At 34.5% G+C, this 14301-nt stretch overlaps 2 long non-coding RNA genes, 1 other non-coding gene and 2 pseudogenes across 3 annotated transcripts; 4 read left to right on the plus strand and 1 right to left on the minus strand.

Moving 5' to 3' along the window:
- Positions 1-627: 627 nt before the first annotated feature.
- LOC145599452 (uncharacterized) lies at positions 628-1256 on the plus strand. The gene is made up of 2 exons (XR_014103756.1): positions 628-734; positions 875-1256. It is a non-coding gene; the product is annotated as an uncharacterized LOC145599452 (long non-coding RNA).
- A 2420-nt stretch (positions 1257-3676) lies between these two features.
- Positions 3677-3821, minus strand: LOC145599987 (small nucleolar RNA ceN39). Its single transcript, XR_014104226.1, has one exon. It is a non-coding gene; the product is annotated as a small nucleolar RNA ceN39 (small nucleolar RNA).
- Positions 3822-6163: 2342 nt separating this feature from the next.
- LOC145599470 (uncharacterized) lies at positions 6164-6673 on the plus strand. The gene is made up of 2 exons (XR_014103768.1): positions 6164-6239; positions 6404-6673. It is a non-coding gene; the product is annotated as an uncharacterized LOC145599470 (long non-coding RNA).
- Positions 6674-8448: 1775 nt separating this feature from the next.
- LOC145598116 (transcription factor MTB3 pseudogene) lies at positions 8449-10452 on the plus strand (annotated as a pseudogene).
- A 749-nt stretch (positions 10453-11201) lies between these two features.
- LOC145598480 (transcription factor MTB3 pseudogene) lies at positions 11202-13533 on the plus strand (annotated as a pseudogene).
- Positions 13534-14301: the final 768 nt, after the last annotated feature.

Here is a 14301-nt window from a genome sequence, read left to right on the forward strand (position 1 = left end):
AGGGAATATTTTGTAAATATTCCTAATATTTGACCGTATCTTAAATAATCTAACCCCCTATTTTTTTTATTAGGAATATCTTAAATCTAACCTAATCACTTATGCTTTTACTCAAAACTTTCTCTCTTTTTTTTTTTTTTTTTTTTTTGGAAGGGTTTTAAGTTAGTTTATTTTGACCACATTTATCAAAATGTGTAATTTTGATCCATAATATTTTTATTTTTGTAATTATAAAAGCTAATTATACTGATAAATATTTATATTTTGAAATTTGAGATAAATCTAACGAGACTCAAATGTAATTGCAAAAAACAGTGCCAAAAGTCAAAATGATGACACTTATACTTTAATATTTAATGTCAAATTGTCGATACCAAAATGACTACTTCAAACGTGTACAGATAATTACAAGCTTCCATAATTATGATTATATACATATAGAATATATTATTTGAATCCTTGAGAAGCGGAAGCTATACATTGAGTGATTGAACAAGTTTCTAAATTCAAAGTTTGACAATAGCAGCAAGCTTTGATTAATTTAAGTCATCTTTTTAATTACTTCACGCAACTTTACTTTATTAAATATGTACGTGTTTAATCAAGTTCTTCATGTATATATAGAGCCTCAAAACCTAGGAGTTTAAGGCACATATATACTAATCGATCATCATCGCAGAAGATTAAGACAAAACAAAGCGAAAACTCGAGAAAGATGTCATCCGAATGCCCAGGTAATTTAGCTTCCTAATTATTAAGTTTTTATCTAAAATTGCAAAAATGTACACTTTATATTCAGTACATTAATTATACAATTTTATTAATATACACGTTAATACGTAGTGACTTGTAAATTTATTGATTTAATTTATAGGGAAGAATGTGTGGCCAGAACTAGTTGGGAAAAATGGTGAGGAAGCTGCTGAAATTATAAGGGAAGAGAATCCAAATGTTACTCAGACCTCCGTTCTAAAAGATGGAACACCAGTTATCCTTAACTTCAGGTGTGATCGAGTTTGGATTTGGGTTGATTGTCATGGCAATGTGGTTCGCCCTCCTATGATCGGTTAACTTGTTTTATGTTGTTGCATAAAAATAATACGGAGTACTTTGTAATATGTAACATATCGTGTATGTACCAAATTTAAGTTGTCCTACGATTATTGATGTATCCTTTTAATCATTTTGTGCTACTTCAATTCAATTATGTACAATAAAGTTATCCAAATAATAATAATAAGTTTATATTGCTTTAATTTGAGGCTTCTATGTAACAAAAACTTTAGTGACTTTTGATTTAATTTGTGCTGCATGTACTATTGTTTTAATCTAGAATGTGAAGTTAGTTTAATTACTGTATATTCACCTTTCTCATCAATTTATAATGTGAAGTTAGTTTAATTTATAATGTGAAGTTAGTTTAATTAAGCAAAAAAAAAATCCGGAAAATGTTTGAATGTTGTTTTCGGGCCTTAAACAAATTCGGATGACTGAAAACGCCTATGTCGGGAACCCAATTAGTAGAAATCGTTAATACTACCTCCGTTTCGTATTAGTTGCAACTTTGGAATATTATATATCTCACAAATAATACCCAAAGTTCCCTCAAAAAAAAAAAAAAAATAATACCCAAAGTTGCAACTAATACGAAACGGAGGTAGTAGTAAAAAAAAACAACTTAAACATTCAGACGCTGGACTTCTTCTTCAAACCTTGCAGCTAATCTCCCAACGTCAATGTTTACATGCAAATCAAGTTTTAAGCAAAAACTAAGTTTCTAGTGATCTATACAACCTTCTTGGTGCCGTTGGTATCGTTATGTAGACGCGATTTTGGTCTATAAGAAGCCAAAAACCGATGATCTAAGCCAAATTCAATACTATCTAGTAGCTAGTATATCTGTTGTAGATACCACCACAATATATACTTAGGTCTGTTCACATTTACTGAACTGAGCTGAACTAAACTGATTGGAGCTGAACTGAACTGAGCTAAAATGAATATTTTATGAGAGAGGGAAATTAGGAGCTGAACTGAACTGAGCTGAACTGGTTGGAGTTGAACTGAACTGAAATTAAGTGAATGTGAACAGGTTTTTATTCGATAAATTAAACAAGTAGCTAAACATCCACATGAACATACATGTTGGTCTAATATTGAACCCCTCGAGAGTAATTTACGTATGGCATTGCAATTGGATTATAGAAAATCACCTCACAATTGCCACATCTTCGTATATTAAATATTACAACTACTCAGGGTCTGTTCACTTCAGCTTAATTTCAGTTCAGTTCAGCTCCAATCAGTTCTGTTCAGTTCAGCTTCTAATTTCCTTCTCTCATATAATATTCAAGTCAGCTCAGTTCAGTTCAATTCAGCTCCAATTAATTCAGTGCAGCTCTAATCAATTCAGTTCACTACTAGAAAACAGGCCAATTCCGACGGAAAAATTCCGTCGGAAAAACCATGAAATCCGTCGGAAAACACGTTTCCGACGGAAATTCGGTCGGAACTGGTTGTCGGAAATGGCTTCGTAGGAAAAAGCACCTTTTTCGTCGGAAATTCCACGGATTTCCGACGGAATTTTCCGTCGAAGGTGGAATTTCCGGTGCCGGAAAAATCCGTCGTAAATTTCCGACGGATACACTTCCGTTGGAAATTTACGACGGAATTTCCGTCGGAAATTTCTTTTAAGAAATTAAAAAAAAAATACGTCGCGCACCACCGGCACGGCGTATCACCACCACCAACCACCACCCATTACCCTAACGGCCTTACCCAACTGCCCGAAGAACCCAGAAAACCCAGCAACCACCTTAACCGAAACAAACCCACCACCATAACCCACCCACTTAATTAACCCTAACCAACCCAAATCCACATCAACCACCCAAACCAAACCCAGATCTACTGTTCTAACCAAAAGACCACCCAAAAATTAAGAAAAAAAAAAAAATACAACCACAACATAATACTGCCGAAAACCACCATTACAACCAACAAATAACCAGTGAATTTTTTTAAAAAAAAATCCAAAATTCGACTAAAAAATTAAAAAAAAAAAAAAGAAAACTAAAATCAGGATAACATACCTTAACACCAACTTGGATCTTGAGTTCTCCTCGAATTTGGTTTCATACGGCTAAATTCGGCCATGAAACCTCTAGATCTAGGGATTTCATGGTCATATTTAACCATATAAACCATTAATATGAACCAAAAAGACCATGAGCAAAGGAAAAAGAGGAGAGGCGTGTGAAAGAGAACCATCGGCGCCGGCGGCCATCTCGTGGCAGATTTCAGAAGAAAGAGGAGATCCATGAGAAAGACAAGTGAGGAAAGAAGAGAGAAGAGGAAAGAGAGAGGAGAGGAAAGAGAGAGGAGATCCATGAGGAAAGAAGAGAAAAGAGGGAAGAGAGAGGAGATGAAGAGGAGATGAGAGGAGTAGATCTAAAGAGAAGATGAGAGGATGAGAGGAGAGAGAAGCAGAAGAGAGGCTGAGAGAGGAGAGAGAGCGTACTCTAAAAAAATAATATGGGGTAAGGGGGCACCGTGATAATTAGGGTTTTGGGTGTTTTCTTTTTCTTTTTTTTTTAACTTAAATTCCGTCGGAACGGATGTAAATTCCGTCGGTAGCTTCCGACGGAATTTAAATCCGTCGGAAATTTCCGACGGAAATTATATTCGTCGGAAATATAACATTTCCGACGGAAAATCCGTCGGAAGTGAATAATTTTCCGACGGATTACAATTCCGTCGGAGATTTCCGACGGATTTTTGACTGAAATAAAATTCGTCGGAAATTTCGTACTTTCCGACGGATTTTAGTGTCCGTCGGAACCGTTCCGTCGGAAATGACCTGTTTTCTAGTAGTGGTTCACCTTAGTTTAGTAAATGTGAACAAGCCCTGAGGATTGACATCATTTAACAAAAACAATTAGGTAAGATAGTTGACCAAATTAAGAAGTGTCTAATAATTCAAACTTTGACAGTGGCAGCTAAGGCGAGGCAGCACATCGTTTCCTTTATTATTCTAAGCAACTTTAATTTTGCATTATATCTACGTGCATAATCAAGTAAATATATACCGCCTTAATTAATTAATACGACGATTTAATTATTGAGAAAGAGTAATAACTAATTATCAAAGAAGAAGAACATAAAGTAAGAGGAAGATGTTGTAATATTTAATTTGCTTCAAATTGTTAGTGGTTAGTTACGTCTTAATCTGTAGGAATATGATATCCTAATTTAAGTATAGTTCATTAGTTTGTGTTATGGAGTCGTAATATTAGTGGTTTAGTGGTTTCAAAAAAAAAAAATATTAGTGGTTTAGTGGATTTATATTAGGCATGATCATGGGATTATATCCTTACTTCTAGCTTAGTTTTGGACTGTATATATTGATATACAATACATTTTTCAATGGATTGAATACATAAAAAGGTTTTTCTTTTCACTTTTTCATCTCTTTATTGTTTATAATTCCAACAGATCAAATGTCACTAAAATACCCCGGTAATATATAATTCATTATAAGTATATATCCCAAACATTTTGATTGTCTAAATAAATTTCATGCATGCATATTGATAAACAAGAAAGTCGTTGACATATAAATTATAGAAAAATGAATTCAATACGTAATTGATCTTAAAATTAGGCAAAAGCTTACAATCATTCATAGCAACAAGAAAATGCAATTTATTCGATCTCTATTATATGAGTAAGCTAGTAATTAGGACTTTGGTATCAAATTGAAATTCTCTATCTACAAGTCACTCATAACATTAATTTAAAAACAGATTAATCAAAATCTTCGATGATATGATAATTAGAACCACTAACAAATCAACTTAATAAATTTCTTGTATATATCATAGTTGGTAATATGCTAATAGATCGATGATTAAATAACTGCAAGTACGTAAGATCGTTGACCAAAAAAATTATGATCAAACTTTGACAATGGCAGCTAATTAAGGCAGCACATCATCATTTCCTTTACTCCACGCAACTTTATTTTGCATTATCCATGCGCATAATCAAGTCTATATATACCATCTTAATTAAACTCGAGAATTTAATTAAGCAAGGATACTAACATATTATCAAAGAAGAAAATATAATTAGATCGAGAAAGATGTCTTCTGAATGCCCAGGTAATAATCCAACTTTTCGATTGATCAATTTATAATCCTAATTTGCAAAATTGTATTTCAAATGTTTTACGTACGTACGTACAATATTGTTAATGAACAATAATGTAACGAAGTTTAATACATGTAATTTTGTAGGGAAAAATGTGTGGCCTGAATTAGTTGGAAAAAATGGGAATGAAGCTGCTGAAATTATAAAGAAAGAAAATCCAAATGTTATTGAAGCAACAGTTTTACCAGATGGAACTGCTGTTATTGAAAATTTTAGGTGTGATCGGGTTTGGATTTGGGTCGATTGCAATGGACTCGTTGTTCGTCCTCCTATGACGGGTTAATTATTATATCTGTACTGTATGAATGTATGATCATACATTTTTATACTAATGATTCAAAAACAAAAACGTAGATTAATTATCATGTCTTTCTATTAAGCCAGTGTATTTTTTCAGTCCATATATATATAAGACATGTCTTAAACTATAAACATCTTTATTTTTGTATGTGTTACTATATTAATTTCTATATTCTGTAAATAAAGTGAAATCTATAGCCAAAGGTTCAAAAATTTGAGCCGATAATTTGCAATTAAGCAATCTTTTTAGAAATGAAAGGATTGACGAATTTTCCACCAAAAAATTGTTATAATAAAACGACGAGCATGATATGGACGGACGGGTGTATGAGTGATGATAAGCATAATAAGGCTAAATAGTTAGAGTAATTATTATTCGTCCATTTTCAAAAAAATAAATTATTATTTGTCCTTTATAATATAAAATAAATAAACATACTCGCAACCTCAACCACAAAATTCTTATCCCACGTTTATGCTACATTTTATATTTTTAGGCTTGGGATCGCGAGGAACGCACGAGAAAATGATGGCCTTGTTTATGCAATGTACTTGTAAATAATGTTGTAATATTGAATTTTCTGGTACGGAACTAATGAAATGTGACTCGTCTATAAAGTTCACTGTTTTCGTCGTTGTACCAACACAAGCAATCAAACAATTTACCAACAAAATATCAACTAGAAAAAGAGAGAGAGAGATGGAATCTGATTATTTATGCCCGCCTGGTAAGATTTATACTAGACTTAATTTAATTGTTGTAATATTCATTATGATATAATATAACATAACATAACGTACGTAGTTACATAACATAACATACGTAAATATCTAGGGATTGGATTGAGTCTTTACGGTATTCTCCATGATGACGAATTATATGATTTTGCAGGGAAGCTAAGCTGGCCGGAATTGGTCGGAAAGAATGGAGAAGAAGCAGCTGAAATAATTAAGCAAGAGAATCCTCTTGTCGATCCCATTGTTTGGGATAAAGGATGGAGGCCATTGAACTACAATTGTTATCGTGTTTTCGTATTCGTTGATTCGGATGGTATCGTTACTAGTCCTCCAACGGCGGGTTAAGCAATGCATGAATCATGCAAATAATATGTACACATCAAATTATATAAGTACTAAATAAATGAATGTGTACGGGTATTTATGTAGCATGTAGTACGGATCCGAGTATGTGTGATTATGAAATATGAAGTGATGATAATCTATTTGAACTACGTACAATAAAAGGAAATTGGGTAATAATATCTAAGTTTAGTTCCAAAATTCAAACGAATGGAATACGACCTTATTTGCTCACCAAAATCGTTAACAAAACAAGATTTTAGTAGTTAACCAATGATAGCATGTGCGTAAAATACGTTCTACCAACTCTATATTCTGAGACGAAAGGAATAAATACATTCTATCATTATATATGGTCATATAAAATTGGTTTCGTTTGTAAATTAGAGCCGACATTTACATTAAGTGACCAAGGTATATCATTGGATCTAGCGTTAGTTGATTTTGCCAAACCATGGGCTATCCAATTACTTTTATGTTGTAAATGCTATAAGGGGCTTCGCATGAAGCCCAATCATTGAATGCATCATCAAGCCCAATATTTGTTTGGCCCAAGATATCAGATTAAAAGCAGATCGAGTCAAAAACGATTATATGATACAATACGTTTAGTTTCGAGTCAGGTTCACGCGACTACGTGAGTCAATTCGATACTTGTTCCGAATAATTAGGTTCTAAGTAGTTAGCCTACGGTCTAGTGACTCTAGTCAATAGCGCTCATTTCTATATTTATGGTTTAACTTTGTAAACTTTGACCAATAGTAATCTCATTAATGGTTTGAACACAAGACCTCATTGAATAAAGACCAACTTATTACTATCCAAGCTATAAGATAATGTTGGTTTTATCTATGCATATCAATATATAAATACATACATCGTATTAGAAATAAAAGCAAAAATTATATTCAAAACTATTTATTATTATTATTGTAATATTATAATTTTCGACAATAAAAAAACTCTTTCAAGCTCTTTAATAATAATTATTATGATAAAAAATACTCAAACTAACACACGGAGCAATGCCCGGGCCGAACACTAGCTATATAAATAAATAAATAAATAAATAAATAAGATTCGTATTAGTATAAAAGTTTTTATAATTTTTACAAATTATGCCACATACATCGGAGTAATATGCAATAATACTGCGATTAATTGAAGTTACATGTTGTGAAACAGATGGAGTAAAATTTAGGAAAATTTGTCAAAAACAACCTTTTAAAGTGTCTATTTTATTAAAAACAACCTTTTAAATTTTTTTTTGCAACTTCAGACCACATTATAAATTTTTTTTACCAAAGACAACCTAATGCTAGTTTTCGGCGTTGACTCTATTTTTCCGATGTTGAATACGAGTGTGTGAGGCACGTGACTTCATATATTGCTAATTATACCCCTTTCCCCTCCAATTAACTCCTATTAAAACCCTTCAAAGTGACAAATTACTTTGAGAGAGGAGGGGATTTAGTACGAGTGAATTGGAGGGAAAGGGGTGTAATTAGCAATATATGAGGTCACATGTCTCATACACTCGTTGTCAACATCGGAAAAATAGAGTCAACGCCGAAAATTAGCATTAGGTTGTCTTTGATAAAAAAAAATTATAATGTGGTCTGAATTTGTAAAAAAATATTTAAAAGGTTATTTTAAATAAAGTGAACACTTTAAAAGGTTGTTTCTAACAAATTTTACTGTTTCATCACCTTGTTGAGTTGTTTTGGACTTGTGGACCTCGTGTTGCAAGTGTGCAAGGTTTTTTTTTTTTTTTTTTTTAAATATTTTTTAGTTTCTTCTTTTTAATTTTTTTTTTAAAAAAAATCACGGGAAGAAAAGAATCCTAAATTAACCGGCGTAAGAGGGACAAAACAAAACAAAGTTACTTAAAAAAGAGGAAATGAAGTAAACGAGTAGCAATTTCAGATTTTGAAACCCTAGTTCATCTTAGATCTAAAATTAGTCAAAACCCCAGAATTCGTGGTAGCTTCAAAGCTGAATCTGCAGATCATTTCAGGTTATTACCCAGGTAATTTTTCAATTTTCCCCTAATCTATTTAGAATGTTCTAAAATTAAGCTCATTTTAGTGTTTAATTCGGCATAATACTATCTGGGATTTGATAAATTTGCAAATTTGAAGATACCCAGTTGAATTTTTTGCGAATTTATAGGGACCCAATTGATCATTGGGTCAATTAGTGTGAAAATAATTTTGTGGGTTTAGTGAAAATGGGTCAAAATTATGTGTTGAAAGAGGAAGAAAAAGTTATGGTGGAAGCTGTTGTTGGGAAAGATGCATATAATTTCTTGATGTCAACAGCAGGTGATGATTCACTGTCAGAATTTAATCCACCAGGTGATATTTTGAATTTGCAACAAGGGTTGTGTCAAATTGTTGATGGATCTAGTTGGAATTATGCAATCTTTTGGCAAATTGCTAGCTCTAAAAATGGGAAGGCAGTGTTGATTTGGGGGGATGGGCATTGCCGGGATCCAAAGGCGGTGTTAGCTAGAGAGAGTGTAGATGGTGGGAATGGGAAATTTGGTAAAAATGAGGCTAAAAAGAGGGTTCTTGAGAAGCTACATGCTTGTTTTGGGGGATCAGTGGAGGATAACTTTGCTGCAACATTGGATAAAGTATCAGATGTTGAGATGTTGTATCTTACATCTATGTATTATTGGTTTCGGTTGGACTCATCGTTGGGTCCTGCGAAATCCTTTACTAGTGGCAGGCCAATTTGGGTTTCGGATGTTAGAAGTTGTTTAGATCATTACCAATCGCGTGCACACTTAGCTAAATCGGCTATGTTTCAGACAGTTGTGTTTGTGCCTGTGAAAACTGGAGTTTTAGAGTTGGGTTCTGTGAGAACTGTTATGGAAGAGCATAGTTTGGTGCAAATGGTGAAGACTGTATTTGGTGAATCACATTCTTTTCCGGCTAGAGCTTCCCCTAATGTTTTCGGGCGTGATCTTAGTCTTGGTAGTGGTTCTAGACCACGCTCAATGAACATAAGTTTTGCCCCAAAGAAGGAAGATGACGCCTCATTTTCTGCAGAATCTCATGTTGCTGGGAGTGATATGGGTCCTAAGAATATATTTGGGTCACCTTCTAATGGAAAGCATGGTGAACACGGTGACAAGAAACTCTTTTCAGAGATCAATTTTGGGGGTTCGAATCCAGAGGCTGATTTCCCCGCGTTAGATGAGGCTAGTGAAGAGTTTTTGCTGCATGCTGCTGAGCTAAGAGCACGCAAGAGACCAGTTAGGAGACCTGCTAGTGGGAGAGAAGAAGCAATGAGCCATGTTTTAGCAGAAAGGCAAAGACGAGAGAAGCTTAACCAACGGTTTTATGCATTGAGAGCTGTTGTCCCAAATATCTCTAAGATGGACAAGGCTTCGCTCCTTCTTGATGCCATTTCATATATTAACGATCTCCAAACAAAGATCAGCGCGCTTGAGGCTGAAAAGGAGGCTGCTAATCCCAAGCAGGAGGAACTTCCTATCCCGGAGATTGATTTTCAGGCAAGGCAAGATGATGCACTTGTTCATGTTAGTTTCCCTCTTGATGATCACCCTGTTTCTAAAGTTGTAAGAACTTTGAGGGAACATCAACTTGTCGCACTAGAGGCCAATGTTAGTACAGCAGATGATAAGATGGTCCATACATTCAAAATCCGAGCTCAAACTGAAGGGGCCGAGAATCTTAAGGAGAAGCTAGAGACTGCTCTTTCCAAATAAACTACAATTAGGAGAAAGTTTAAATGTATAATTATTCTTTGTTGTATAATCATAATCTTAAGTACACATGTTTCAGACGAGGTTTTGATTTTCTTCCTTAATCGTCTATTTATGGTTTACTATCTCCTCGACTCCTCCTCAGAGTTATAGACCTTATAGTAGATTGTTATGTGCCATGCTAACTGAACTATTCAATACCATAGCCAAATCTACTATAGACAGGGTGTACTTGTAAGTTGTAACTTTAGTCCGTAGAAGTACCCAAGGCTATGGGTAAAAAAAGGGTGCAACACAAGGAATTTCAAAGAGGTCACTCAACTTAATACGTTCTAATAATGGAATCCGGCTCATTAGTGATGGTATAATCACATCTTGGGTAATTTTATCAAAAATAAAAGTATTGTGAATGCAAATATACATAATACATATAACTTGAGTAAATTTGTAATATTTAGAAGGAAAAAAAAAAACAAATAAATAATGATGCAAGGTTCAAATACCAATCAAGAAGAGAGTGAGTGATACCTATGGTGGCTATACTCTCCCGATTTTAAGAGATTTTGGAATCAAGGAGAGTAAACAAATTTAGAATATGATTTTTTTTTTTCCAAATAATTTTAACTAATTTGAACTCGATCCGAGCTTATAGATTATTACTTTTTTTTAATCTTTGTTTGATCTTAGTTTATTACTTTATTAGAACTTATAATGCGACAAAGTGGCAAGTGGATGGAATATGATAACAAGTAAAGATTCACTAAACAGTGATCAACACAAATTATATTGTAATTAATTAACATAACAAAAACAACACAAAAAATAATAGGTATAGTATCAATTCATATATTCCCTTTGTAGTTGATTTAAATAATTAAATGAAATCATATCCTCCAACCTTCCCCAGGTCCCAGGACATTACATTATCCTGCTATATTTTCTCTCTCTTCTCTAATGGCTTTTCTATTAAGTTGCTATTCTTACACGTAACTTTACACCTTCATTTCACAAGATGCACATATTCTTGTGTTTTTTAACTGTTCCACCTGTACCTCGTGCTCCTGATCTACCTTTTTTTTTCCTCTGCTTTTAGCTGAAAAACACCCAAATTTTTAATTAAAGAAAACCCAAAAAAAACCCATTATCTGGAGCCCCAAAAACCCTGGAATTTTACTGAAGTTTTAGTAGTAAAGACTCAATCTTTTTGAAACCCTAGCTCTTGTTTCAAGGACCCTTTTTTGTTCAATAATTTGTGGTAATTTCTGCTGAATTTGGGGTTTCTGCTGTTTCATTTACTGCCCAGGTATATAATCTTTCTTGTACTTTTAGGTAGTGTTGTAAAGATCATTTTGAGCTTGGTTTTATGCTTAGGCTTGTTGATTGTTGAACTGGGTTTTTGATTATGTTAGTAATTTTGAGAAACCCAGATCGATTTTTTGTGATTTGTTGAGGTTTGATATGAATTGAGAGGAACCCAGATTGGTAATTAGCTTTAATTTCGAGATTTTGATTCTGGGGTTTGTGGAAAATGGGTGTAAATTGTGAGATTAATGATGAGGATAAGGTTATGCTGGAAGATGTGGTGGGAGTTGAGGCATGTAAATTTTTCATGTCTAGATTTTGTGAAGAATTTCCTAGTGATTTTAATGATACAGGAAGTAGTGATGGTAGTATGCTGAATCTTCAGCAAGGGCTATGCCAAATTGTTGATGGTTCTAATTGGAATTATGCAATATTGTGGAAGATTGTTAGTTCTAAGAAGGATGGTAAGTCAGTGTTGATTTGGGGTGATGGGCATTGTCGTGATCCGAAGGCTGTTGTTGCCGGGGAAAGGGGAGATGGTGGGGAGGGTAAATTGGTTGAGGGTAATGGAGAGATTGTTAAGAAAGATGAGGCAAAGAAGAGGGTTCTTGAGAAATTACATGCTTGCTTTAGAAAGTCAGAGGAGAACAATTTTGTTGCCACTTTGGATAAAGTATCAGATATTGAGATGCTGTATCTCACTTCAATGTATTATTGGTTTTGGTTAGACTCTTCTATGGGTCCTGCCAACTGTTTTACCACTGGCAGACCGATTTGGGTTTCGGATGGTAATACCTGCTCAAATCACTACCAATCTAGGGCTCATTTAGCTAAATCAGCTAAATTTCAGACTGTTGTTTTTGTGCCTGTGAAAGCTGGAGTATTAGAGTTGGGTTCTATTAAAATGCTCATGGAAGAGCAGAATCTGTTGCAAGTGGTGAAGCATATCTTTGGTGTACCTCAATCTGTACAGGCTAAGGCGTTTCCTAAAATTTTTGGCTGTGAGCTTAGCCTCAGTGGATCAAAGCCACCATCGACCAACTTGAATTTTAATCCAAAGTTGGAAGATGATGCTGCATTTTCTGCAGAATCTCATGTTGGTGGAAGTAATGTAGGTAAGCACACTTATGGGTCATCGTCTAATGGGTGTGTTAGTGAAGATAGTGGCAAGAAGTTGGTTTCAGAGATCAATTTTGGTGGTTTGAATCCCGAAGCCCAAACTCCTGTCGTAGAGCCGGCTAAAGAAGAACTTTTGTTGCAGCCTAAACCAAGAAAGAGGGGTAGAAAACCTGCTAATGGAAGAGAAGAACCATTGAACCATGTTGAGGCAGAAAGACAGAGACGAGAGAAGCTTAACCAACGTTTCTATGCATTGAGAGCCGTTGTCCCCAACATTTCTAAGATGGACAAAGCTTCGCTCCTTGGTGATGCTATTTCTTATATTACAGATCTTCAAATGAAGGTTAAGATGCTCGAAGCTGAAAAGGAGATGGCTAATCCAAAGCAAAAACACATGGCTATCCCTGAAATTGATTTTCAGGCAGGGCAAGATGATGCACTCGTGCATGTCAGTTTCCCTTTGGATCTTCATCCTGCTTCAAGTGTTGTAAAGACACTTAGGGAAAATCAAGTTCTGGCTCCTGAAGCCAATGTTTCCACAACAGATAACAAGATCATTCATACATTCACCATCAGAACTCAGAATGGTGGTGCTGAGAATCTAAAGGAGAAGCTGCAGGCTGCTCTTTCTTTGTAAGATCGATCTTTGTCGCATGATCCTGGCACAGTAATGAGTAAAAAACTTTCCTTTTTGAAGGTTTAGCCTTCTCTTTGATCTGTGTCGTGCTCTTTCTTGTATCTGGTTTTGGTTACCATTTCTGATATATATATTTTTAATGTGTCAATTATGATCTGCCTTCTTTAATTTGATATGCATATCCCAGCATAGCACTATCCACATGGCACCCACCCCACATCTAAAACCGATCTATTCTGGCTCCTATGTAGTTTTGTCATCAGAATTCCAGAGCTGCTCCTTAGACGAAGAGCTCAATTGGGATTGACAGGAACATTTTCTGCAGATACCAGGTGAGATAAGATCCAATTAAAAAACATGATATAAATATTTTGGATTAACAATATCTTTCAGAACTTGTATCAGGACTTAGACTTTTAAGTTCATGGCTATAATATTTCGTCTTTGAACCTTCTATAATTGAGCTCTTTGTTGCCACCACTGATTCCTACTCCATAGGTTTGCGGTTTGTTAATAGTCTTAATACTTTGTTCTTAGCAAGTAAAGGCTAGAAAATGGTTATTGTATACATTGCAGTGGTGGGATGATGGTTATGCTGCAACTCTATGCCTGTTATTGCAATCTCTACAAAGTAACTGGAAATAGCAGAATCTAACCTTTGGTATAATTTCATATTCTTGTAAAGTTTTGGTGGGATGATTCTGATTAGAACTCTCAGATATATTACATCTTGTTCCTAGGTACTTGTTCACTCTTATATTCACTATGAAATGTGCCTCAATTTTTTGCAGGTACTGAGTTAACAGAACAAAAGGGGAATATATTATCATCTATTGATCATTTGATCATATATATTTATTATTCCATTTCTACTGCTATATAACTATAATTGTTGGACAGCAGCAGATGTAAGCAT

The sequence above is a fragment of the Chenopodium album genome, chromosome 20, assembly GCF_948465745.1.
Source record: "Chenopodium album chromosome 20, dcCheAlbu1.1, whole genome shotgun sequence".
NCBI lineage: Eukaryota > Viridiplantae > Streptophyta > Magnoliopsida > Caryophyllales > Amaranthaceae > Chenopodium > Chenopodium album.